We start from the raw sequence: 23926 nt of genomic DNA, 5'->3' as shown, positions 1-23926 counted from the left end.
CACAAAACAGTAATCAAGGTGAGCATAGTTTGAATGCAAGTTTTAAAAAAATTAGTTCAAAAATCCATTATGAAAAAATATCACATATCAAATAAAGACAGGATCAATATTTCTGATTTTTCTTTTCCCACTGGCTCCAATGTGGCTCAGCACAATCCTAAGTGGAATCAGATTTTCCTGCTGCTTCTTAATTCTTGTTCTCCATTCTAAACCAGGGAGGGCTCTGAGCAGATGCTTATGACAGGATTTGTAAAATTCTCAGGTAGGGCTTTGCACTTTTACAAAGTGTGGAAAGGATTTTCGTGCAGATCCTTGCTAGATGGCGAGGGTTAGAAGATGCCAGTTGATAGCTGGGTACCTGTCATGTGTCTTCCTGCATTTGCACTTACTATTTGCTCTGGCTGTGATTCCTGAATTGACTCTTTAAAAAAAAACTTTTTGATTGTGGTGAGCCCATGAGATCTACACTCAACAAATTTTTAAGCACACGGTACAGTATTCTGTCCAACCATGTTGAACAGAAAATTTCTAGAATTTATGCATGTTGCTTAATTGAAATTTTATGCCCATTGATTAATAACTCCCCATTTCCTCCTCTCCCCAGCCCCTGGTAACTACCGTTCCACTCTTTGACTTTATGAATTTGACTATTTTAGATCCCTCACATAAGTGAGTTCATTCAGTATTTGTCCTTCTGTGATTGGCTGATTTCACTTAGCATAATGTCCTCCAGGTTCGTTTATGTTGTTGCATGATGCAAAATTTCCTTCTTGCTTTCTTAGGCTGAGTAATATTATGTTGTATGTAGATATCACATTTTCTTTATCCATTCATCCATCCATGGACATTTAGGTGGTTTCCACATCTTAACTATAGTGAATAGTGTTGCAAGACCTTGGGTCATAAAAAGGAGTAAGGTGAATAGTGAAACAAAAAACTTTCTCCAAAAGACCTTCCCTGATGCCCCTCGTCTCTGGGTTACTGCTCCAGCCTCAGGCAGGTGGTCTTCTCCTAGATGCCAAGCATCCTGTGCTGTTCTCTGTCACAGTACTTGTTGCCTCTAACAGCTAATGAAGGGGTGTGAGGATACACCTGAAGGCATGGTTGACAATGTGTTTGTGTCACTGTGCTAGTGTCTAGTTGGTGTTAGACAACTCTCTAGCTATAATAGAGAGTTCACTAGATGCCTGAAAAGTGAGTAAATGTGCTTCAAGGAAACTTTAACCTGTATATTGTTCTAAGGTTCTATATGCCTCTTGAAATACCAATTCCTCTGCTTTTGAGGGTGAGAACCTTATAAATCAACATGGTAAATAGAAGTAACACAGTCTCTAAATCAGATAGACCTGAGTTTAATTACTGAACTGTTTCGTCTACCTTTGGAGACAACGATACATATAATCCTCATTTGATCCTTTGGATGATCCTATGACATAATGTTTGTATCAGGCACATACTGGGTAACTTAGAAGTAGAACACGTGCACACACACACACATGCACACATACCAACACACATATTACAGTTGTATGTATAGATATCCATTTTGAAATTTTCAAATTCTAATTGCAGTTCTGCTAACTTTAACGCTTCTTTTAAACAAAACACAACCAGAAGCAAATCAGAGGCTGAACTTGGCAAGGTTAAGATTTATTTTTAAACCCAGACAGCTTTGGAAGAAGAGACAGTCTATGTCACTTATGTGTCAGCTCTGGAAATAGACCCAAGACTTGAGGTGCAAAGTGACATGGTCCAATGATGGGTTTCAAGGACGTGCTATCAGCTTTGGAGCAGATGAGGCCAAGCAAATCTATTTCGTCAGGACAAAGTTTCTCTCTGCCAGTGAACCTGGCCTATGGAGGACAAGGTGGAGGAGGCAGAAGTTGTCCACCAAGCTGTGTGCTTCTTGGCCGAGAGCGTGGCTTCCCAGCCACACTGCTTTGATAAAAGTCCTGCCTCCTCTGAGCCATGCTACTGTGATGGAGGCAGGCTGTCTCCTCTCACCTGCTTCTTTCCTTTTCTTCTATGTAAAAGTGAGTGATTTCACAGGCGAATGCACCTTCCCACGACTCACAGGAACTCAAGCAGCCAGCATTCAAACCATTATTCCTAACTACTGTCCACTCGCACCAACTTTATGCAGATGTTTCTATAGGAACTGGGTTGATCCCAGCATTATTTTCAAGACTATGGATTTGGGAATATGAAAAAAAAATTGCTGAACTAAGATTCTTGTTGTCAAGACTACACTGAAGAAAATATTCTCAAGACGGCCTTTCTGAACCTTCCTCCCCATACTCAGGCAGGTTTTCCTAGTCTTTTTGTTCCCATCACTGAATATTGTACACACTTTGATCCCAGCATTCCCCCTTTCTTGGCCCAGGTGTTGGGTCTCACCTCATTAGCACCTACTGGGTGGGTCCAGGTTCTGTGAGGCACAGGAGACATGGCTTATTCTAGACTGGCCTTGAGTTTACCTCCAAAAAGTTGCTGTCCACCAAGAAATCATTCCTTTTCTCAACTGTTTCCCTCTGTAACTCTTCGGTGAAAGTGGGGACTTAGCTACTGCAGTTATAATCTCAGGCTTGTTGGGAAACCTTCAGAGTCTTTCACTACTTTCTCTTATCTGATTATTTTATATGAAGCTTCTGAGCTGCTGGATTATGAACTTGAATGTTTTTAGGGATGGGAAATAGCTAGACATCTGTCCTCTTTGGATCTTGAGTTTATTACCAGAAGATATTTTTTCATTGGTTTGTTATCATTAATTCTAATGAAGAAGAAGATGGCAATTTAAGACAGAACCTTTTGGAAGTTGTAAGGGCACTTAGTTTATGGATACTTCTGAGTTCTATGGTGGGACTAGTAGGAAAAGGCCATATTAAATCCACCTACAATACAGAGCTGAGCCTCTCATCAGCAGTGCTGGGAGGGACGTGCTCCATAACAAGCACCTACTGTGTCCTCGGTGAGGCCTTTCCTGTCTATCCCAGTAATTCTGACAGATTGCTATTATAATCACCATTGCACAGAGGAGGAAGTTGCCTGTAAAAAAAAAATACTTCATTTATGCATTCACTTGACCCATACAAGACACTCTTCTAGGTGATGGTGATGTAAGAATGATGAACACACTATTTACAACAGCCAAGACATGGAAACAACCTATATGTCCATTGAAAGAGGAATGGATAAAGAAGATGTGGTACATGTATACGATGGACTATTACTCAGCCACAGAAAATAATGCACTAATGTCATTTGCAGCAACATGGATGGACCTAGAGATTATCATACTAAGTGAAGTAAGCCAGACAAAGACAAATATCATATGACATCACTTATATGTGGAAAAATGATACAAATGAACTTATTTACAAAACAGAAACAGACTCATGGACTTCGAAAACAAACTTATGGTTACCAAAGGGGAAACATAGGGTGGAGGGATAAATTAGGAGTTTGGGATTAACATATACACACTACTATATATAAGATAGATAATCAACAAGGACCTACTGTATAGCACAGGGAACTCAATATTCTGTAATAATCTATATTGGAAAAGAATCTGAAAAAGAATAGATACATGTATATGTATAACTGAATCACTTTGCTGTACACCTGAAACTAACACAACATTATAAATCAACTATACTTCCATATAAGATAAAAACTATATTAAAAAAATGATGAACACAGACACGTTAGCAGTCCTAAAGCCCATGGTACTCCAACTTGGATCCTCAAAAGGCCAGTATGGGTCAGATTCTAAAAAGAAATCTAGGCTTCTGGATTCTAAGTCAGTACCCATTTCATTCCATCCAATTTTACTGAATCCACTTGTTCTGCTGTGACCTCTCTCTGGATACTAGATCCTTGCAGTTCACCTTCTTCATTGATCAGAAACCAGGAGAAACATCATCATGCTTCATATCTCACTTGTATCCTGGTGCTATAGGACAGGGTCCTCACCTTGTTACTAATCTTCTCAGCAATACATCTCATTGTACAAATTACCATGTAATGAGTCGTCACATTGTTTTGGTCCCATTGAACAGATTAAGACTTTCGCCACATATTAACTCAAGTGACGTCATAGGGTTGAAATCTTGTGAGACATCTCTGCTTTATAGATGAGGTAACAGGGCAATTTATCTTAGTCTCAAATGTCACTAAATGCTGGAGGTGTTACTTTCTTATGATTCCAAGTTCAAAGAACCAACAATAAAGAGGCATTTGATGCACTTCCCATGTGGTTTACATACATTATATCATGTAACCATTATCTAGCAAATGATGGAGGAAAGATTGGGACTGTGGTCTGGTTGATTTCAAGGTTTAATCTCTCTTCACATAATCTCTTTTTACAGCAGCCACAGTCATTTATCTTCATGATCAAACATGTTGCCATTTCAAGCATCTACCATATAAAAATGATGGAGAAATTTGATGCTATTGTATCCCTATTTAGATAAGGAAGTTCAAAAGTCAAAGAATAAAGCTCTTGCCTGGATTCAAAGAGCTTGTGAGTGTCAGAGAGAGCATGAAGGCTTAGGCTTTCTGGTTCTGAGTCAATGGCTGTCCTGTTGTTCTAGTCTTCTAGACTTTAGTGCCCAAAGCTTGAGAAAACAAAGCAGCTCAGTTTTATTTACTAATAATCCATTTAATAACCAAGCTAATGCCCTTACTTTCATCCCTCAAACAAGGGAGGTATGGTTTTCCTGGGAGGACAAAAACCATTGGTCTTCATTGGCTTAGAAGGAAGCATGTTTTCCAGACATCACTGAGCATTCTCTTCCTAGGAATAAATTTTACTTCCATGCGTACTTGGCAAACTCCTACTGGTCTTCAGTATAAGCCCTGAAGAAAACTTTCTGTGATTCTCACATAGGTTTCTGCACCTCTCACCTACTCCTCCTACCTAGGTGGATGCAGGTACCCTTATTTTTGTGATCCTGCATTACCCTTCATTTTCCTCTGGCACTTAATATACATCGTTGTTTGGAAACTCTTTGCTTACTGATCCATTGCTCTACTGGCTCCATTGGATTGTTAAATTTGGGACTGAGATGTCTCCATCTCTTTGTCCCTAGCAGCCAGCACCGAGCCTTGCACATAGGAAATAAATGGATGAATGAATGCACAAATGAATAGATGATGGGTTGAATTAACATATGGATGAATAAAGAAGAGAATAAAGAGCTGAATCAATGTCTTAATTTAGACACTGCTAACTGACCCTATTTTAATGACTGAATTGTAAAGAGACAATTAGATATATCTACATATGCATATATTGCTTGAATATACTGATATTTATGCCTATATCAACATTATGTACCCACATAAAATTAAAAATCACCCTGATCCCACATGCAGAGACCACAACTAACACTTTAGTATACACCCTTCTAGAATTTTATGAACCTAAAATGTTATAGTGATCTTTAACATGAGTGCCATTTTGGGCTGCTTTTACTTTTTGAAAATGCCTTTCTGATTTATCTTTGTGTTTTACATAAATGTGTTCCTACTTTACAATCAGAGGAAAGGAATTTTTTTTAAATGTTATTTCTTATATTAAAAAGGCTGGTACGATTTAGGGTTTCTCTTAAATTGGGGCTATAATAACTGCTGAGAATAGTTAACATCTATGAAGGATTACCATGTTCAGGATAATGTTCTAAGCATTCTACATATATTAAGTCACTTAGTAGTCAGGACAACTTAATAAAATTATTATTATTATTATCTACTTTGTACAGATTAAGAAACTGAGACACACAGAGATTTAGTAACCTGTTCAAGGTCACACAGCTGATAAGTTACCAAAGATAACTTGATTGATTAAAAGGAAAGAGAGACCTAACACTGGTGTTTTTTACATACTTTATCTTATTTAATGCCTCTTTTTATTATGCTAGGTGGAGTATTATTATCTCCTGCTGATCCAGGAAACTGTGGCACAGAGTGATGACATTAATAGTCCGGGCTTCAAGTCTTAAGAGCTGCCATATCCAGTATTAGAGCCCAAATTCCATAATCATTCCTTACCAGCATTAAGGCTATTCATGTATTTTAGGTTTATTTATTGATATGTTTGTTTGCTCATTCACGCATACAAAGATTAATTGGTAGTACATATATGGACCTGTTAATATAGGCATATAACAAGCAATGATAGCTTTGTACAGACTGCTATCTGATACTGTTTTCCCATTTTAATATATAGGGCAGCCCTAGAATCCTCAATCTCTGATGATTAAAGGTAATGAGATTCTGTATACAAATATGGATAGCACAAAGTCTGGCAAGTAGTAAGAGTTTAATTCATGTTCATTGAATGAGCCTTTGCAAAACTCTGATAAATCATATTAAGTAAAGAATACACCAATCCCAGGGATGTGTTATTTTATATAAAAATAAGAATACCCTTAATGAAACTGAAAACATGGAAATTCTCTTTTACTCTATTTTTAATTAAAATTTTATCAAAATATAATTAAAAAAATTGAATTCCATAGGGTGAATGTCTTTTATTTCTTGCAGCATAATAAACAAGGTACCCTGACTGAACCTTCCATAGGAAACAATTTTAAAAAAAACAACTTATTTTTGCAGTCGATTGCTGGCAAAAGTAAGAACTGCTCAAAGAGAACCCAAAATTTAAATGAAGTAAGAACTCAGAGATGGAAACAGAGCACTGAAGGCAGCCCTCTCCTTGATGGTGTTGCTAAAACAGGGGAAAATGGTCTTTGATTTTCATGGCCTCCCAGAATTCAGAGAATTTGAAATATATTGAGAATTTGAGATATTCTATGCTCAGGGTCTAGGAGGAGACCCTGCCCCCATGTAAACTGGACTCTAAAGACCTACAGTGTCAGTGTAAGAGTGAACTAGAGTTAAGTCTACCTTCCCTGCTCTCAAACATTGGTGCAGAGTGATGGGGACAATTCTTTTCCCCCTGAGAATCTGTTAATACACGTGGGTTTTCAGCCTAGATTGTCTGAAACCCTTCAACCTGAGAATTTAGAGTAAATAAAACCTGTTTTTGTAGTTCCTTCAAAGACCTGACAAAAACAAGCATAAATCCTCTCTGGAGGAGCTCACCTTCAACTCAGGCCTCAAAGAATTCTCACAGATTAATTTCTAAGAAAGATGAGCATACAGACAAAATCAGAAAACCCTTAAAATAACAAGGCACCAAAACAGGAGATGGAAGAAACAATAGACAACAGAATCATCTGCTCCTTCTTTAGATGTTAAAGTTATCAGACAAATTATATAAACCAGTTGTGTATAGTATTTTTAAATAAATAAGATGAGACTTTAACATAAGAAATATTTTTTCAGAAATCGTGAAAAAATCAAAATAGAGAATCAGGATGTCTCGTGTATCCAAAGCAGGAAAAGTAAGACAAATAAGCAAGATAAATAAGTTTCACTCATCACATCATAGTGAAACTGCAGAAAATCAAAGAGAAGACCCGAAAAGCATCCAGATGGAAAAGAAATATCACCTTCAAAAGAATGACAATTATATTGATTGATTTTTCAATCACAACAGTGGTTGGCAAAAAAGTGTAGAAAAATAACTTTACGGTTTGGAGAGAAAATAACTGTCAAACTGGAATTGTATGTCCAATGAAAATATCATTTTAAGAATGAGGGAAAAATAAAGACATTTTGTTTTCTTATAATGGGCCTTGACACAAAACAAAATTTCAAATTGTGTTCTCCATACTGAAAGGAAGTGATCTTCATGAGAAGGTTTGAGATATAAACAGAAAAAAATGACCAAAGATTATGTTAAATATTTTAAAGTTTTGACTGTTTAAAACAATACTACTGAGTCTTAAGGGGTTAACAAATAAGAGAATTAAAATACATGACTACAGTAGCATATAAATTGTGAATAGGTGGTCAGAAATAAAGTATTGAAAAGTGCATGTATTGTTCTAAAAGAGGGTTAAATAAACTTAGATGTTGGTAATTTAATTATATCTTAAAAATATCTAAGGAAATCCCAAAAATAGAATTAGAAGGCATAACTAGTAAACTAGTAGAGGTATAATGGAGTGTGAAAATAATACATACACACACATGCATGCACATGTTCACATCAAACCAAAAGAAGGAAAGTAGAAGACCAAAAAGAGAAATGAAAGAAAGAAAAAGAAATGGGCAGATAAATAGAAAGAACAAAATAAAGCATAGAAATAAATTTAAGTAGTTCAGTAATTAGAATAATTGTAAATTGAGAAAATCCTTCATTAAAAGACAATTTTACTTCACTGGATCAAACAATTCACAGTGCAGTCATATACTTTTTAAATTTTTTATAAGAGACATGCCTAAAACATAAGGATATCACAGTTTGAGTATAAAGTGATGCAAAAATTGTACTATTAAAATACTAACTAAAAGAAAGCCATCTTGTCTATATTAACAGTGGGCAAAATAAATTTTTTAGAAAAAAAGCATTTTTCTTAAGAGGGTCACTGCATAATGAAAAAAGAATTAGTTTACCAGGAAGTATAATATTTGAAAATTCTATGTTCCTAATAACATATGTATTTGCAGTAACTGTCAGGAAAAAGACAAATTCACAATCCTACGAAATATTTTAAACATCCAGTCTTGTAAGTTGAAATAAGATAAAATATAAAAGATCCATTAGAATAAAGATTTAAATAAGATAATGAACAAAATTGTTCTTATGGATATTTTTAAAACATTGCATTCAATTTTGGTGGTGTACACCTTCTGTTCAAGCACACATGGAATATTGCAAGAAAATTGCCCTATATTTGAACATTAAGCAAGTACTAAACATTTTTTTAAAAATAATATCATGTAGACTATTTTCTATGACCACTATATAGTTAGGTTAGAAAATAGTGACAAAAGGTAATTTAAAAATCCAACTTTATTTGGAAATTGCAAATCACAAGTCAAAGAATAAATTATAATAGGAATAAAAATATTTAAATCTGAACAATAATGTAGAAATATGTAACTGAAATACTTATATTAGAAAAGAAGAAAAGCTAAAATTTAATTGTTAAAGCACCTAACTTCGTAGATCAGTGAAATAACAAAGCATAATGCCAAGAATGTAGGCAGAAGGAAATAATGAAGATAAGAACAGAAGTTACAAAAATAGAACATAAAACTGTAACAGAGAAGAATAATGAAATTCATCACCTTTGGCAAGCTTGATTAAGCATGAAAGGGAAGTCATTAACAGGCAAAATTAGAAATGAAAAAGAAGACATAACTATAGGCACAACAGATCAAAATTATAAGAAAATATCATGAAATAAATGAATATGTAAAAATATATAACAACAAAAATTACTCATGAAGAACTAGTAAAACTGAACATATTTCTATAACCAACAATGATATTGAATCAATAGTTGAAAATCTTTCCCAAGGAAATACCTTTTTAAGACCGTTTTATTGGTAAAGAATCAAATTATTACCCATTACACACGCAGTCTCTTGCTGAGAATAGAAAATTTGGAAATACTCTCTAACTCATTTGATGAAGCTAGCACAAATCCGAGCCAATATCCAGCAAGGAAAGTAGGAGAAAGAAAAATTATAGGGAATTCTCACAAATACTCATTAATGATTCATTGCACCAATATACTAAAAATTAATATGTCATGATCAAGTTGTATTTATCTCAGCAATTAAAGTTTTGTTTAACATTAGAAAAATCATTAATTTAAATCATTACATTAACACTAGGGTTGGGGAAATATATAATCATCTCAATAAATACAGAAAAAATATTGATAAAATTTTATACTTATTTATAATTAAGGAAAAGACGAAATCTGTAAACAAGACTAATGCTTTGTGCTGAAATATTGAAAGCATTCCCTGTAAGAACAAGGGTGCTTACTATCAACCTTTATGTTTATCATTGTTTGGAGACCCTCAACAGTACCATCAGGAGGAAAAAAAAAGTATAAAAAAGGAAAGGAGACAATAAAATTAAATTATTTACAGATGATATCATCTACATAGCAAACCCCAAAGAATAAACTGACAAATACTAGAACTGATAAAACACTTTGCAAGCCTGCTGTATATATCATCTATAAAAATGTACACACCAACTACAAACATGAACACACAAAATCATGATATCTTGACATTTATAAGATCTTTAAAATATGTAAAGTGCGTAGAAACAAATCTCTCAAAAGATGTGAGGGTCTCGTCCTTTGGGGGAGAAAATTACAAAACATTATGGAATTATGTTGATGTTTGTCTCTGTCTCTCTCTCTGGGAATATATAGTATGTTCATGAACTGGAAAACTCAGTATCATAAATACGCCATTTCTCTTCAAAGTTATCTACAGAGTCAGAGTAATTCTAACCAAAATCCCAAAAGGTTGTGTATGTGTATATATTGACAAGCCAATTTTAATGTTTACATTAAAGAATAAACATTCAAGAGCCAATTCATTGATAAAGTACAAATTGTGGTTTGTAAATTCCTAGATACCATGATTTGCTACAAAGTTATACTAATTAGGATTTGTGTAATTGACATGGGGTGGATACATTAATCATGGCACAGTAGAGAATGCCCAGAAAAAGATTCATTTGTATAAGAAAAGTTGGTTATGACAGAGCTGGCATTGCAGATCAATGTAGAAGGGGTAGGTAGACTTTTTAATACGTGATGCTGAGTAAATCATCTGTATGAAAAAAAACTATCCTCCCCTACTTCATTTTACCTGCAAATTAATCAATTCCAGGCTAATTAAATTTTATGATGTTTGGAATTCAATATAGGAAACCATCTTACTGATTTCCTGGTAAGGAAAGTTTCTTTAAACAATACACAAATTCAATAAGTCAAAAAGAAAAGTTTGTGATGCTCAACTGCCTCAGAATTATGGTCACCAAAAGAAAGTAAATATCTGAAAAGGTGTTTAACCCCATCGTGGTCAACAAAAGGTAAAGTAAAACCACCCACCAGTTTGGTAAACATGAAAACTGCTAGTATGGAAGGCTGATGAGATGGCAAAGCCAACGGTCCACTTACACACACTTGTGGGAGTGCAAAACGGCCTGCTCACTTTGCAAACGGTGGCATAACCTGGTGAATTTACAGCTGTGAATACCTTGTGCCCCAGAAATTTCCATCCTAAGTGTATACCTTTATAAACAGGTACTCTTGAATATATACTCCAAGACACAAGCTAGAATGTTCTGAGCAGCACTGATGTAAGAAAAATCTGGAAAAGAATCCAAATCTCTATTGACTAGATGGGATGAATAAATAGTATTATATGCACATAAGGAAATCTTATATAGGTACAACCTTGAAGGAATTACGGCTAGCCACAAAAACATGGATTATCTTTGAAATGCAAATTGGGGTAGTCATAAAACAGATTGTAGAATGATAATAGCTAATACGTATAGAGCTCACATTATCTTCCATTTATATATGCACGTTATATAAATTAGCTCATTTAGTCTTCACAAGATCACTACAAAGGAAGCACTGTTATTATTTTCAGTTTGCAGTTGAGAAAATAGAGACAGCAATGTTTACTAACTTGCTCAAGGTCTCATGGAGGAACCAGTGGAAACAGTTGTCAAAACCCAGGTAGTCTGGGTGCAAAATAGACACTGTAATATGATTTTTTGGCCTAAAGTTCAAAAACAAGCAAAACAAAACAAACTTTTTTTAATGATACAACCATATGTTGTAAAATTAAAAATAAAAACGAGTGAATGATTAACACAAAATTCAGGACAGGTGTTTCCTGTGTGTTTGGGGTGGTGGTGGTGAGGAGTTGTGATCACAGAAAAGTGAATGAAAACTGCAAAAATAATAGTAATTTTTTAAAACTGAGAATGAGTTTTTGATTCATATATCTGAATTTTTTTTGTTCTTTATACCTCATGCATATTTATTTTATGACTATTCTTTTGTTTCTATTCAGTATTTTAAGAAATCGCAGAAAATAAAGGAAGAAAATGAAACCTTGCTGAAATGGCAGAGAAAGACTTCATGAATTTTCCTCATAAAATTTCTTGTAAGGACTTCCCTGGTGGTCCAGTGGGTAAGACTTTGCACTTCCAATGCAGGGGGTGCAGTTTTGATCCCTGGTTGGGGAACTGAGATACCACATGTTGTATGGTGCGGCCAATTAAAAAAAAAAAATTCTTGTATCTTTGCTGATGGAATCCTTAGAAAAGTCCACAGAAACTTACCTGGATGTAGAATTTTCATTATTCAAAGAATTTTTGTTTAAATGAACAACAATGGCACCAAACGGCAGGACAAATATCTCTAATTGCAGCCTATCCAAAAGGTAACATGGCAGGGCAGCAAAAATCAAGCCCTCCAACATGGGATTTTAAACATTGTAACCCAGATTCAGGCCTTTATCCTCCTTCAGGCTGTGGATTGAAGTTCTTTCTTTTCCCTGTTGATAAAGAGCTATGGGAAATAGCAACCTAAATGTCCATCAACAGAGGAATGGATAAAGATGTGCTACATATACACAGTGGAATATTACTCAGCCACAAAAAAGAATGAAATAATGCCATTTGCAGCAACATGGATGGACCTAGAGACTCATACTGAGTGAAGTAAGTCAGACAGAGTAGGACAAATATCATATGATATTGCTTATATGTGGAATCTAAAAAAAGGGTACAAATGAACTTATCTACAACATAGAAATAGAGTTACTACTACTACATGCTATTAGATGTAGAAAAAAAAACTTATGGTTACTGGGGGTAAAGGAGGGAGAGATAAATTGGGAGACTGGGATTGATGTATACACACTACTATATATAAAATAAATAACTAATAAGAACCTACTGTATAACACAGGGAACTTTACTCCACACTCTGTAATGACCTATATGGGAAAAGAATCTAAAAAAGAGTGGACATATGTATACGTATAACTGATTCACTTTTCTGTACGCCTGAAACTAACACAACATTGTAAATCAACTATACTCCAATAAAAATTAAAAAAAATAAACAAATAAAAAAAGAGATATGGGAAATAAATTCTACCACCCATCATGTCATCAAGAAATGCTCTCTCCAATTACTTATATTGTTTTTAAGCAACAAAATTCAAATTGTCAGTCAATTTAGTGTTACCTTTATAGTGAATCTTGATAGAGCTTTTCCAGCTGCAGTAATTACTTCAGAAAGTCTATCCCTGCTCTCTCCTCCATTTGCTACTCGGCAGCATTTCATCACTCAACTGTCACCTCCTCTGAGGATGTCTTTTCCAATATCACCATACCCTTCCCCAGGATTTGTTCCCTCACAGAATAACCAGTCCCTCCTCTGTGTCCCCTTAGCACTCTGCACACACCTGCAAAAAAAATCTCCTTATTAACACTCTGCTTGCCTATTATTAGCAGTGTGTTTTGTTTATCATTCTCATCTAGAGCAGATGTTCTTCAAGGTGGGATATGTAGTCCTACGAATCTCTAAGCTGAATCCTGAATATCTAACAGCAAAGGGTCTTGTGTGAGGTAATAATTGCGATGATGATAAAAGTATGAGACAACATCTGTCCTGGTCATCTCTTGCTACATAACATAGCACTCCAAAGCAGCGGCTTAGAAACAATTTATCATTCTCTCTCCTGGTTCTCAGTTGGATGGGTCTTGTCGTGTTGTTGTATTCAGAGGGTTATCTCAAAGCTGGACTGAGCTGAATGCCCAAGATGGCTTCCTGATTTTAAGTCTAGTCTAGTGCCTGGTGCCCCTCAGCCCGCCGTCTCTCCATGGGGTCTGTTTCCCTAGGGCTTCTCCACAAGGCTGGAGCTTCTCACGGCATGGTAGTCATAGCATGTGACTGATGGAAGTGGACTGCCAAAGGCAGAACGCAGAGCTGCCTGGCTGTTAAAGCCTCTGCCCAGATTTGACAGTGTCCCTTCTGCCATATTGCATTGGTCAACACTGCCACAGCCCGCACAAGTGAAAGGAGGTGGAGAAATTGATTCACTCTGAATGGGGAGCGTTCAGGTCACATTGCACTAGAACATATGAGATGGGAGATATTGTTGTCATCATGTTTAGAAAGTACCATCTGCTGCAACATCTATCAAATGCTTCCCATTTGCCAGATACAGTGCTAAGCATACTGCATACATGGCCCCTTAATCTTCTCAAAAACCCTTTTAGTTACTATTACTATTTCCATTTGATAGATAAAGAAAACAAGGCTCAGAGAGGCTAAATGATTGCCTAAAATGGCACAGCTTGGTAAGCAGCAGAGCTGATATTGCCATTAGATCACTACAGTGCCCACCCTCCCAATTAATGAAGTATTTGGCCTCCTTAACATGGAAGCTAAATAAATGTTTGACTTTAATATCCCCCTTCTTGGATTAACTCAATGGAATTATTTTTAAGCTGCTAAAATATCCCCCTCCACAAAAAAAATAATAGAGAAGAATTAAAGTCAAGAATGGAGAACCAAGCAGGAGACACTCATGCTTTTCTACTTGATATTTAGCCTCTGATAAAACTCATTTGCTCTTGTTTGTGACCTGATCTCTCTTTTCCAGGAATTCTGAAATTCCAGACACCTAGGTTTTTAGGAAATTCCTTTTTCTCTTTCCATTGGGTTCATTTTCCAGGATGTCCTAATATTGGCCTCAAATCATATCCATCCAAAAGTTTTGGAAATCTTTAACTTTTTTGGTTATCAGGTGCATTTGGATATGAACAAGTGTTTTTACGAAGTTGACTTTTCTCTCTTCTTATACCTTATTTGTGGGAAAATGTCAGGTATGTGTGAAATAGAACATGCAAGCAACTGGCGGTTTGGCCTTCATGGAGCATCCAATGGCAAATTCTAGGCCTTGTTTCCAATTTCTCTGCACATTTATATAATTAAATAGTATGTGATCATTATAAGCTGTCATTGGGGGTAAGCTTCTCCAAATACTGCCCTGGCTCATAAGATTCCCTAGGGGGGTAGGTTTTGCTCATTACCAGGTAACAGAACAGAGCATCTTAACATTTGGACATGGTTAGATGAATAGAGTTTGTCAAACTGGTTCATGGGTTGTGTTATTTTTCAGTAGTGGAAGAATATAAAATATGAGTGCCTAAATGATGGAAGAGTGCATAGCTATAAAAATAACGATAGTAACATTGGAAAATATTTATGATACATTAAAGTTAAAAAAATAAGATGCATAGTTGTATAAGAAAGCCATAAACCCAATAGCCAATAGTAGTGTTGACCCCTTTTCAGTGGTTTGATCACTGGTATTTTTTCTTTATATATAATTTTAGTATGTAAACTTTTTCTACATTGAATATATATTACTTGAATGATAATAAACTCAAATATTAAAATAAGTCACAACCTTCTTTACTCTTTGTAATATTTTTAAAGGCTATAACTATAAAAGTCCAACCTTGCGGCTAGTTAGCAGGAGACAAAGCTTGTTCAGCTGGAAGTTTCCCAAGTGGTGGTAGGTGAGTTCAGTCAGCTAGTTCCATCCCCAGCTGGCAATATTGCCATTAAGAGAGAAGAAAGGCTATCTTAAAATCTCCCATCCCCCATCACTACCCATCTTCATGGGTCTCAGGACCAATCATACCTGCTGCTCCTGCAAAGGTATCTCTGGCCATGTCTGCAACCTTGGGTGAACTCTCATCCTGTATCTTGGCTATGTTCTCTCACAGCTTGTAGCTTTTTAATTGCCAGCCGGCCACGAAGCTGAATCCTAGCTATGTGACTTTGATAGCACCAGTGTATGAGCCGGGTTGCCCTGAGAGTTGGTTCATAATTACTACTGGGTAACTGGGAAGGCAGCCACACTGACTCCTCTGCTGGATGCAAGACTCTGATCTCAGAATGCCAAAATTGCTGCTTCTTGTATCCCCAAGATTCAGTGGGATTTACACTTATTAATTCCTGCAAATCAAAATGCAGTTGCTCCCTGAGGTCAAAGTCAGGGGTGTTCACATATATCAGGAAGGAAAATAATGACCTGGGGTTTACACGAAATTGTATCATTTTATCATAAAAATGATATGATACATACATATTGAGGGAAATATAATTTATTGGGCGTTTCCTGTGTACCAGACATTGAACTGGCCCCTTTCGAGAGGAGCCCATGTCCATTGCCACCCAGTGATGGAGTGAATTTCATCAGTCAAGTTTTCAAGAAGAAAATATGCCCCTCACAAACAAAACAGTCATTCAGTTTGGGAATGTGTCCCTGATGAGATATACACAAGGATGATTTTCCTTATCATTGTGAAGCAGCTCAATCTGGCACAAAGATTATGGATTTTGGAGTCAGAGAGATGTGGCTTTAACAGACTCTGAATTGGGGAGACTGTTATCCCAAAGCAGGGGGTCTTATGTGGCAACATGGGAAAGGTGTTTTAGTGTTGAGTAGCCAGACAGCATGGCACAGATCCTCATGCAAAATGATTAGCAGAGTACCTGGCCTGTAGGCACTACCGGCCTGTAGAAATTTTTATTCTGTCTACCCTTTCATTCTCATAAGTAGACAATGAATTCAAGTGAGAAAAGTATTGTGGGAAAGTATCATTATTTTGCTTAATGATTAACATTGACTTGAGGCTGGCTTCATTGATGTCAATACAGAGAGGCACTTTCTTACACTTTATAAACTCACTGTCTCAGAAGGTAGTTGACTGTTTATCCTAAGACCTATTCAAGAGGAGTATCTGAATGGTAAGGGATTTCTTTTGGGGTTGATGAAAATGTTCAGACATCTGATAAGGGACTTGCATCTATAATACATAAAGAATATAAAAATACTAAAATTGAATGTGGGTGATGGTTGCACAATTCTATGAATATACTAAAAACCACTGTATATTTTTAAAAAATGAGAAAGCCTTCATGTGGGAACAATCTGATCAGTCATTTCTGTTCTATTTTTGTATAGAGTCCAATCATCTAAAAACATATTTCCAGAACAGAAATGGGTAGAAAACTTTTGGTGGTAAAATGAACTTGGGTAACTCAAAGTTGAAATAGGCTTTGTAATTGGTTTTAAACACAGTATACATTTCTTAATAAAAATTATGTGTGCATGATGGAAAAGAAGGAGTCTCAATTCTATCTCTCAGATCTATTGCTAATGGGGTTACAACCATGTGTGGAAGCTTGAATTCCATACCGTTAATACTCTTTCTTTAGGGACACACTCTACTTTTTTAACCATCAAAACTCTTTCCAAAATAGATGTGAAAGACAAGTTTCCTGAAGCAAGAAAATAAATAGTAGATTTTGTTAGATAATTTGATTGTACCTGTGTTTCTACGTAATACTAGAATATCACAGAATAATTGTCCTACATGTGACAGGACACCTAGCATCGCATGCTGGGGGCCATAGTGATACAGCCTATTGTAATACTCCTAGAGTATAAAGTTTTAAGTTAAATCTCGGCAATAAAACTGCCTCATAAAACTTTACAGGTAACCACTGAAATGTCCAACACCAAGGTCAAGAAAAAATAAACCACTAGGTAAAATACAGATCCACCATTTGTTATCTAAATTCCTTAGGGCTAGGGATTCAGAATATTTTGGATTTTAGAAAGTAATATTGTGCATTCATTGAATACTATGTAATGTCCCCAGTAAGCTCTGGAGCAACACCTGGTCTTTAAAAACATTAATATTTCTGCAGTGAAACATGTGTGTTTTCACACTAAGTCGGATAAATGATGAACATCCATGACTTCACCTCATCGTAGGTCAAGTTTTGTCATCAAATTAGTTATGAAAAATTTTCAGTATTTTGAAAACTTTTGACTTTGAAATTATGGCTAAGAGATTGTGAACCTTATTTAAACACTAGACTTAAAACACCTTGCTTTTGAAGAGGACTTACTAATGTGGGACAATGTTTATAATATAAAGCAGTACTATTGAATGAAAAACTGAAAACAACATAAGTTTTAAAAGTAGGCTTCCTGGGATTTCAAAATATTACACAAAGATATAGAACAATGACAAGGAATCGGTAACAAAATAGTGGTTATTTCTGGGTGCTAATAGGGTAATTGGTGATTTTCATTTTCTTCTTGGTACTTTGGTATATTTTCTGAAATTTCTATGGGAACTAGGAATCATTTTAACAGTGAACAAAGTGAGTTTAGTGTTATACCGTCTCAGTATGTTTCAAAGTTGGGGGCTCTGGCTCCCCCATCAGTCCCCAATCCGGGATGTCAGAGGGCGTCCTCCTCTTGAGTTCCCAAAGGACCTTGGCCAGCGAGGGCGTTTGCTTACTGGAAAGGCCTAGAAGCGATCACTCTAGTGGTCTCTTCCAGAACACTCAGAACCGCAGCACCACGGTTCTTATCTGTTCTGTCCAGAATGATGGAGAGATACTGGAAACCAAGCCCAGGACTCCCGTAACTAGCCCTGAGGGCGTAATGGGCAGTGGGCTGGTCTGGTCAGTCTACTCTAACTCCACCGATATGCTCCAAGGAATGAGGCTTTACGTAGTTTAATTGATTGCTAAGGAAGCTGCGAGTTTGGTTGCAGAGACCGTTAATGCAGAATAGATTGCTAATTTCAGAAGCAATTTAGAATCGGGACAGCCAGACTCCATAGCATTTGTGGAGTTTTCCCATCACTTTCAACATAATACTAAACTGCTTTGCTTAATGTACGGCTAATGTTCTTTGAGGGCAGGGACTAGATCTTATTCATCTTTATAATGGAGGTGCCTAGCTCAGTGCCCAGTGCAGTGTATACTATTCAGTAAATGCTTTTGACCCAACTGATACATTTAAAGGGAAATGCATGTGCAAATGCTCGTAGTGTGTGTGTGTACCCATACATGTGTGCATGTGTATAAATACATAAATCTATTTCTATATCATCCTTTCATTTGTGTTTATTCATTCCTTCTCTGTAAAAGTGCCCAATGGGAGAGAGTAAGGAATTAGCCATAGTTAAAAAGGCCATTTAGAATTTCACTTTATAAAATCAGAATTCTAGGTTATAGAATTGTCAGACATCTTAGACAAGCATTTTGCAAGGCTAACTGCAGGTTAGACTTAGTTGTGCATTAAAAGAATGGCCCACTGTCCAGGTATTCTGACTTCTTTGATCTGGGAAAGTCACTGAAATTGCTGTTGTTTAGAGGTTCCTTGATGATTCTAATGTTCAGTCAGATTTAAAATCTACTGCCTTGAATTAACTGGGTTAATGATTTTCACAGAGGAAGGATTGCTCCCCCCAAGATATAGCAAAACAAAAACTTGTGTGTATGTATGGTGTGTGTATTTGTGTATGTGTGCTTGTGTGTGTGTGTGTGAGTGTGTGTGTGTGTCTGTGGAGGGGGAGGGAAGCAAATTTCCAATTTACGCCCATGCAACATCTCATACGTAACTGCCTTCTCTGAGTCATATCTTGACGAATATTGGAGATACTTCGACAGTGTGCCAGGATGGAGACAGCTCTGGGAACCATTGCTCTACAGTCAGATGCTTCTCAAACTTTAATGTGGCTATTAATCAACTGGGGATCTTGTGAAAGTACAGACTTGGAATCAGCATCCTTAGAGGAGAAAACTACTGTTCATGAAATTATGATGATTTGGTCTGTTTTCTGGTCTATGTATTGGCAGCTTCATATCTGACATGACTCTAAAGCTGAACTCATAAAACTACCCTTTGGGAAGCTTGATGAGAGCAATTGCCAAGGGACCACAGTCTGGGTGAAAAACAAATCTACCTAGAGTCACGAAAGGGGGATGCCTCTTCTTTATGAAGGAGACAGCTGGCACAGGGTGGAATCACAGAGAGGAACAGAAGCAAGGACTGAAAGGCAGGGATTCATGACCTCAAAGCCAGATGGCAACCTGTAGCAAATATTGCCTAGATTGTCAAAGTAACCCCACTTTGCCCCCAAAGAGGGGTATGAGTCTGATGCTTGGGCTGCTGCTTCTGTTGTCACCCTGGAAAACAACCACGTGCCTAGGGCCCACCTGTGACACCCAGGCATCACCTGGTTACCCTGGGCCACCCCCAGATTTCCTCTAGGACCGGGGATCCACCCAGAAGCCAGGCTGTCCTCCTCTCCAGGCCAGATCCTACTTCCCAGAGGGAGGGTTAATATCCAGGGTATCAGGTACCTTCCTGAATATTGTACAGCTATAAAATGACAGGGAAAAGCAAGGGATTGACACTAGGTCTGCCTGCCTCTGAAACTCGTGTTTCTCACACGACTGCTCATTTCACGCAGAGGAGAAAAACAGTGCTACCTTTCCAATTGGCAAATAAAGCAAAGACATAGATGAGTAGATCAATTTTAAAATTAGTGTACCCAACTTTCTCCATTGAAAGGTCCTTTGTTTTCATCATAAGTACCTCTTACAACTTGGAGGCCAGCTATCTTTTTGCTATACTCATAAACGTCTGGAATGGGATGAAAGTTTTGCTGATTCAGCTACACACTTAGACATCCTAAACCGACCACATTGCCCCCTCTGGGTGTTCCACAAAGAGAAAGTTGGATTCCGGGCTCTCTGCTGCAGGAATAAGTGTGCAAACTGCTCTTCTGTTAGTTCTCATTCCACACCCTGGTGGGAGGCGATGGATGGCATTTCTGGGTGCCCTCCTGGCATCCTGGTCCTGTTTATCTAGTCTCTGCCTAATCCCATATCCCCAGCTGGGCTGGGGGAGAACAAGGGACCTGCCTGCAAAAAATCGCTGTTAGTGGGACAGCTATTCACTAGACACTCACACATCCTCAAGCCCGGCCTTCCCACGGGGGTATATTGCATCCTTAGTGCTCTTCCAGCAGCTGACTCCGTTCCCCACTACGAGATGGGAGATTCGTGCTCAGGGCAACATCGCGGTACTTACTGCTTGTTCATCTTTCTTGGCACCCAGCAAATGAGAGGGAACTTCAACTCAGCCTGTGGAAACAAAAGCGAGCTCATTACTGGGCCTTACCCATCATGTTTTAATTCTGGTGAACATGCTTCTGTCGCTTCCTGTTAAAATGCGATACAGGTGCCAGCTTAGAGGAAACGACAGAAAGAGAATCAATCCAGGTCGATAATTGGTTTATTTTGGGAATGGGTGGGTGAGGGGACTTCTTCCCTGACATGCTGTCCTCTTTCTGTCAGCATTCATCCCATCTGCCTCAGGGAGCTGAGCAAACCTATCCTGAGCGAGCCTGGTTTTCCCTGGCTTGCAATTGTGTGCGTCCCCTGGGCACCCAAGGCGTGTTAGCCCAGGCTCTGCTCTGGGGAGTCCACGTACGTGTAGCAGAAAGAATGCTTTTCTTTTCAAAGTGCGACTTTGCCATGAAATATTTATTGGAAGTTACATTTATATACCGCTTCACATAGGACACAACATTTTATTTGTGGCTTGTATTCACTTGCGTAGGAGAGATGATTAGCCCCATTTACCATATAAATTAGCAGCAGAGACCCTGGGAGTATTCAATAAGGGCTTTACATCAATAATCACATTTAATCTACACAGAGAAGCTAGGAGTTATAAAGGATATTACCCATGGGATCAGTTAAGGTTCCAGCAGGAAACAGATGGCACCCTCAAATTGGGTCATATGAGAATAGTTTAATAAAAAGACCGAAGAACCTAGGGGTAAGACGGGAATAAAGACACAGACCTACTAGAGAATGGACTTGAGGATATGGGGAGGGGGAAGGGTAAGCTGGGACAAAGTGAGAGAGTGGCATGGACATATATACACTACCAAACCTAAAATAGATGGCTAGGGCTTCCCTGGTGGCACAGTGGTTGAGAGTCCGCCTGCCGATGCAGGGGACATGGGTTCGGGCCCCGGTCCAGGAAGATCCCACATGCCACGGAGCGGCTGGGCCCGTGAGCCATGGCCGCTGAGCCTGCGCATCCGGAGCCTGTGCTCTGCAACCGCAGAGGCCACAACAGTGAGAGGCCCGCGTGTCGCAAAAAAAAAAAAAAAAAAGATGGCTAGTGGGAAGCAGCCGCATAGCACAGGGAGATAGCTCGGTGCTTTGTGACCACCTAGAGGGGTGGGATAGGGAGGGAGCGAGGGAGACGCAAGAAGGTAGAGATATGGGGATATATGTATATGTATAGCTGATTCACTTTGTTATAAAGCAGAAACTAACACACCATTGTAAAGCAATTATACTCCAGTAGAGATGTAAAAAGAAAAAAAAAAACAAAAAACAATGTGGGCAGAGTGTAGGGAATCCACAAAGGACAGTGAAGGACCTGAGGGGCCTGTTACCATATCTGAACCTGGAGGCGTCTGGGGAGCCAGTGGTCATGTGAACCCAGAGACAGGGCTGGTGGGAAAAGAACTGTGGCTTCTAATTGAGGGACCCGCAGGGAGGGGGCTCTGGAGGGCAGAATAAAGATATGCATCTCAGGCTCCTCCTGCCCTGAATATCTTGCTGCTGCCGTTTCCCATTGGCCAAACTCAACAGGAAGCCAAGGGTGCGGAGCCATTGGCACGGTTTCTATCCATCAGCCTCCTGGGGCTCTCAGCTGAGTGTCGTGGAGTGTGGATCTCACTGTTAAAGAGAATGAGGCTCCTGGAGGTTAAATTATGTGCCCAAGATCACCCATCTGCAATAAAAGCCCAGATCCACAGGACTCAAACATTCCATTTCTTAGCCAGTCACCATACTGCCCATTGAGTTGAGACACTCCTAGATCATTCTGCCACCCATGTGTCCATCCATTCATCCTTTCATCTCTCCAATCGCCATTGACTGAAAACTAACTTTGTTCAAATATTGTGCCCAATAAGAAACATCCCTTTCCCTCCAATCATGCCTAAAACTCAGTTTAAGGTAGATTCTGCATCCCCCATGATGGTGGTTATCAAAGTGCTTTATAAAATATGCAGATAAAACAAAACAAAATGAATCCTAGCTCTGCCTTGGACAGCCAGGGGAATCTTCATGAAGGAGATCACACTTAAGCTGGATCTTGCAGAATATGTCAGCATCTTCTTGGCTTAGAATTAGGGAAGGTGTTCTGGGCCAATGGGGCGCCATTTGCAAAGATGTGAAGATGTTAGAATACATAGTGTGATATAGAGGCTTTGTACAGCTTGGTGGGACCACAGAGGCCAGCAGCTTGGATGTTGATAGCATGTGGAAAAAAGCTTAGGAAGGTCCACTGGGTTTTTAAAAAATATCTATCTATTTATTTATTTAGGCTGCACTGGGTCTTAGCTGTGGCACGCAGGATCTTCATTGTGGCATGTTTTTAGTTGTGGCATGTGGGATCTTTAGTTGTGGCATGTGGAACCTGGTTTCCCAACCAGGGATTGACACAGTCCCCCTGCATTGGGAGCAAGGAGTCTTACCCACCCGACCACCAGGGAAGTCCTGGTCCCTTGGATTTTGATTGTCAAGGACCATGTATGACAAAGGATGGGATTTGGACTTGAGCCGTAGGATCTTGGACCAGTAACTGCAGGAAAGTTACTAAAGAACTGGGACTAAGCTCCAGGTCCTCAGATACCCTGTGTTCTACCCCACAGCATCTCTCACCATGTGCTTCTAGGTCAATGAATGACACAGGGAAAGGGGAGGCTGCTGTTAGGTACTCATTCACTGACCATTCTGTATGGATAGGGTGTGGAGTTATTTAGTTCGTGGCCTCTTTGTAAGTTGTCTTGTCCATGGGGGTGGGGAAGAGGACTTCATCAATGTAATACAAACAACGGACATCAAATACTGGAAGAGTCCTGGACTGAAAGTTGAGGGACTCTGTTCGGTTCCAGTGCTGTCATTAACCAGCACTGGACCTTGTAGGAGCAGCTGGCATCTCCTCATTTATAAATGGTAATGTCCATATGATCCTTTTCTGGTATTATTTTAAGTGTGAAATAAGCTGGTACCTCTGAAAA

Source organism: Delphinus delphis, chromosome 5, assembly GCF_949987515.2.
Source record: "Delphinus delphis chromosome 5, mDelDel1.2, whole genome shotgun sequence".
NCBI lineage: Eukaryota > Metazoa > Chordata > Mammalia > Artiodactyla > Delphinidae > Delphinus > Delphinus delphis.
This window is presented reverse-complemented; position numbering follows the sequence as displayed.